General features: G+C 36.2%; 1 long non-coding RNA gene across 1 annotated transcript; it reads right to left on the reverse strand.

The window, feature by feature from the left end:
• Positions 1–1,511: 1,511 nt before the first annotated feature.
• Positions 1,512–2,080, reverse strand: LOC125498263 (uncharacterized). The gene is made up of 2 exons (XR_007275126.2): positions 1,980–2,080; positions 1,512–1,662 (listed from the first exon to the last, which is right to left on the reverse strand). It is a non-coding gene; the product is annotated as an uncharacterized LOC125498263 (long non-coding RNA).
• Between the last annotated feature and the right edge of the window lie 2,573 nt (positions 2,081–4,653).

The following is a 4,653-nucleotide window of genomic DNA, read 5'->3' on the forward strand; positions in this document are numbered from 1 at the left end:
CTCTCCTGTGAAGTCTACTGTGGTGTCTGTCAGTGGAGATGTTGATAAACAGGTGGACTGCAAGTCACTCAGGCTGAGAGTGAATCACAGCACCAAGGTGGAGAAGATCAACATGAAGAAGAGCCATCTAGCTATCACATCTGAAATTCATCAACCAAGCATAGCACTTGATAGAGCTAGAAGAGTTGGTGTGGGGCCTCCAAAGAGGTATGGTTTTGAAGATATGGTGGCCTATGCACTTCAGGTTGCTGAGGAGGTGGAGGTTGAAAATCATGAGCCATCCACCTATAAGAAGCTGTTTCTGGAAGTGAGTCTACTTTATGGCTTGCTGCAATGGGAGATGAGATGGAGTCTCTGATAAAAATCAGACTTGGGAGTTAGTCAAACGTCCTAAGGAAGGAAGATTGTGACATGCAAATGGGTCTTCAAGAAGAAAGAGGGTCTTCACCTACTGAGGGGGTTAAGTATAAAGCTCGGGTTGTTGCAAGAGGGTTCACACAAAGGGAAGGGGTAGATTATAATGAGATTTTCTCACCTGTAGTCAGACATACTTCCATCAGGGTGCTACTAGCAATGGTTGCACATCAGGATCTTGAACTTGAGCAACTAGATGTGAAAACAGCTTTCCTACATGGGGAGTTGGAAGAAGAGATTTATATGACACAACTAGATGGGTTCCAAGTTCCGGGAAAAGAAGATTATGCTTGTGATATAGGAAATGCTAGGTCGTTACTAGCCTCCTAAAATCAAACAAAACCTAACTAAATCACTAAACTAGGTAAAGTGATAAGTAAGGGTCGAAATCCACAGGGGCTAAGGAACACCAAAATGTATTCATAAAACAATAAGCTAGGCCGGAATCAAGTCGAAAATTGTCAATAACCAACTAAGAACTACGAAAAAGCTAAATATCAAAGATAACTAAAGTTAGGAGATGGGATTAAACACCAATTAATCATGAAATAGGCATAAGAATATCAAACATAGAGATAATACATGAACACTACTTGAATTAGCTATTGACCCAACACACAACTCCCATCCTACTCTCATAGGCGAAGAAATCCTCAAAGACATCAAATAAGGACTCTCATCCATTACTAACATATCCCGAGTTCAATGTAACCCAAGTCAATAATAGAAATCAATAGGTCACACTCTCATGCCAACCTAAATCAATCAACTCCATCTAATACAACATTCAAGTGATCAAAGAGAATGCAACATAGATTAGAAGAGCTAAACAAGCAATAATTTAATCACAAAAATCTCTAAAATCCAATTTCAAATGCCCAATTCAGTCATGGTTGGGTTTTCAGCCAAACCCTAACCAACAAACTACTCCATAAATACAAAAATGAGGACTTTAGAGAAATTAAACTTTAATAACATGATAATAATCATTAATCTAACATTAAACTAAATAAAATAAATCATAAATAATTAAACTAATCAAGAACAACTAATCTAAGAAAAACAATGAAAATAAAACAATAAAAGAGGAGAAAGAGTAAGAAATGCTCATTGATTAATGGTTGAAAGTTTCGATACAAATGTCACCCTTGAATCTACAATCTTCCATCTTTCTTTGAGTTTTCTCCCTTTTCTTCCTAAACTTATCTATGGAGGCTAAACCTCCTTAAAACCCTAAAAAGTCTAAAACTAAGGCCTCGTTTGGTTCACATGGGAAGTAATTTCCAATGGGAATTTACATTTCATGGGAAATTCTTTCCCTTGTTAATTTCCTAGGAATTAGACAAAATTGTTTGGTTGCCACCATAGGAAATTGCATTTCCTAGGAAATTACTCACCAAGGGGGGCTTGGTGAGTGATTTCCCATGTTTCATGGGAAATTCTATTTCCCTTGGAATTTGTATTTCCTATGCTTCTCCTATTTTCCTCCAACCAAACACAACACCTATAATGTATTTCCTTGGAATTTGTATTTCCAAGGGAAATAGCTTCCAACCAAACAACACCTAAGAGTGGTGAAAAAATAAAACTAGGCTAAAAAGAAAAACTCCCTTTCAAAAAGATCACTTAAAATATTTATACTCCTCCAAATAAAAAGGAAAGAAAGAAAAAGGAGAAGAAAATAAAAACAAAATGAAATAAAGAAAATAAAAAAAGAAAGAAAATGAAAGAAAGAAAGAAAAGAAAAGAAAAGAAAATGAAGTATACAGGGAAAAAGAAAAGTCAAAGAAAGAAAATGAAAAAGGTTAAAAACCCCCAAAAGCATCAGACCTCATTTCCTATTTATCGTCTTCTTCGCGGTGCATCATCAATTCATCACTCATCATCCATGGTCCATCATCATCGTAAATCTTCATCAACGTCATTCACCATCGTCTATCCTTCGCTCAAGAAATCATGACCGTTTGATTCTTCCCAATGATTTTTTTCCATAAATTAGATCCAATAAATCACAACCCTTGATTTGTTTAATGAGTCTTTAAGCACGTTTCTTTGAGCGCCCGCTCCGTGATCGCTCATGGGTCGCTCATAGTTTCTGCCTACCATTCTGTTTTGTGGTAAATTCAAATGGAGCGACCGCTCCGTTTAACAGAGGAGCGCCCGCTCCCTTTTGGCTTGGACGGATTGCGGAGGTGGTGTCTGACGTGGGTGATGGTGGTGCTGCGGTGGAGTGATAGGCAGCAGTTGAGTGGCTGCTGTTGGTGTATGTGGGTGGAGGAAGATGGTGGTGGTAGTGTATTGGGGTTGGGATGATGTGGTGTAGGATAATAGTCATGGTGTGGTGTAGGATATGCCTTGTACATGATAATTCCAAATTGCACATTATAGCTCCAACAAGCTCACCTACAAGCACAACCAAACATGGAGGGAGAAACGAGACATGTACAAATAATAATAACTAAAAGGAAAGAAAAATAGAGAATTAAACTAAACAATCTATAAATTAACAAAACAAAGAAAATACATAATATGAAATTAAGAGCTAAAAGCTAGTAAAAATAACTAAAAACTCCAATTAAACTACAAAATATAAAAAAGAAGAAATAAAGACTAAACTAGGTAGAAATTTATGAAAATAACTATGAAAATAATGTAAAAACTACTCCTAAAGTGACATAAATGTCACTTATCAAACTCCCCCAAGCTAAGCTTTTGCTCGTCCTCGAGCAAAATAAGATGAAACACAAAGGAAGAGAATGATTTATTTAAGCAAAAGTAAAGGAAAAGAGATGAGAATATGACTAACTCACTTTCGTAGGAATCAGGATTGCATTTAGCATATGCAACAAGCTCTTTAAACCCCTAAATCGCTCTAGAGGGCGAGTGAGATCTCGCCAGGGTTTCCAAGAGTTTAAACCCACAACTCTTAGTTTTTCATCAACCATTTATTCAACAAACTCAAGATTTATGCCCAAGTCAACTATCAATGAAATGGTTCACAAGCAATGATAGAGAGCAACTTTCAAGACAACTAATTTCCGAATGTACTCATAGGTTATTGGTGGAGAAAGAAACTAATCAAGATTGCAATAGGACACCTAATTAGACTTTTTACTCGCTCATTAGAGAACACCTAGCTATCCAAAAGACTTATGGCTCTTCAAGTGTTATAGAAGCTTAAACCACTAGTCCACCATCCCTAGACACACAAATAAGCCTTAGACTTCACTCTACTCAAAACTTAAGAAAATAGAACTAAGTGTGGGAGGCATCCACAAATTGACCTCTTTTATTGAAATTCTTCTATTCTTTTTTCGTTTTTCTTCACTTTTTCTCATTTTTCACGCCTTTTTTGACTTTTTTTGGCTTTTTCTTTTTCCCTTATTACGGGAATCTTTGATTACAAGGAAGAGGTAACTACTCACTAAAGAGAAATATAAAAGCTTGTGGCTTTTGTGCCACTTATTTCAAACGAAAAGAACTAAAACTAAGCTTCTTGTAGAGCTTTGCTTGGGACATGATGAGCATATCTAGGGACACAAGGGACCGCAAATTTGAAGCTAAAATTATCCAAGCATGAGCAACATAGTCAAGATTCAAGACTAGACATCAATTGAGCATTCATTAGTTTCATTTTGGTAGACTCTAATGCAATCAAGATTAATCACCTTCTAAAACATCACAACCCAAGCTCACATCTTTCAAAAGGAGCTCTAAACATTTACTCAAAATCAAAGCAAGGAATCCACATATATCATCAACTAGCATCTTCCTTGGCATGAAATGCTTTGTACTTTCTTATTACTCAATTTTTTTTTTTCATTTTGCCAAACATCCTTTTTTTCATTTTTTTCAATTTTTTTCTTTATTAAGAAGAACTCAAAACTTGAAGGAAAAAGAAAAGAAAGGAAAATATTTTTTAAATTTTGAAATTTTTGAAAATGAGAAAAGTAAAGAAATAAAGTATATACACTTCCCCCAAGTTAGCGAATAGCTACTCCCCCAAGTTAGAATAGAGCATTGTCCTCAATGCTTGAACAAGACGATCAAAGGGAGGGAGGAGGGGAAGAAACATCCAAACCAACAACCACATGTTCCACAATCATAAAGATAAGAGAAAGAGAAAAGGAAGAATGCTACCGGATGATAAGTGGGTGTAGATACCCGCAAATGACCCATTTCTCCACTTATAATCAACTTTTCAACACCATGATTTGCTTTCCACGTGCTTGAGAATGG

This window comes from Beta vulgaris, chromosome 1, assembly GCF_026745355.1.
Source record: "Beta vulgaris subsp. vulgaris cultivar EL10 chromosome 1, EL10.2, whole genome shotgun sequence".
Taxonomy (NCBI): Eukaryota; Viridiplantae; Streptophyta; class Magnoliopsida; order Caryophyllales; family Amaranthaceae; genus Beta; species Beta vulgaris.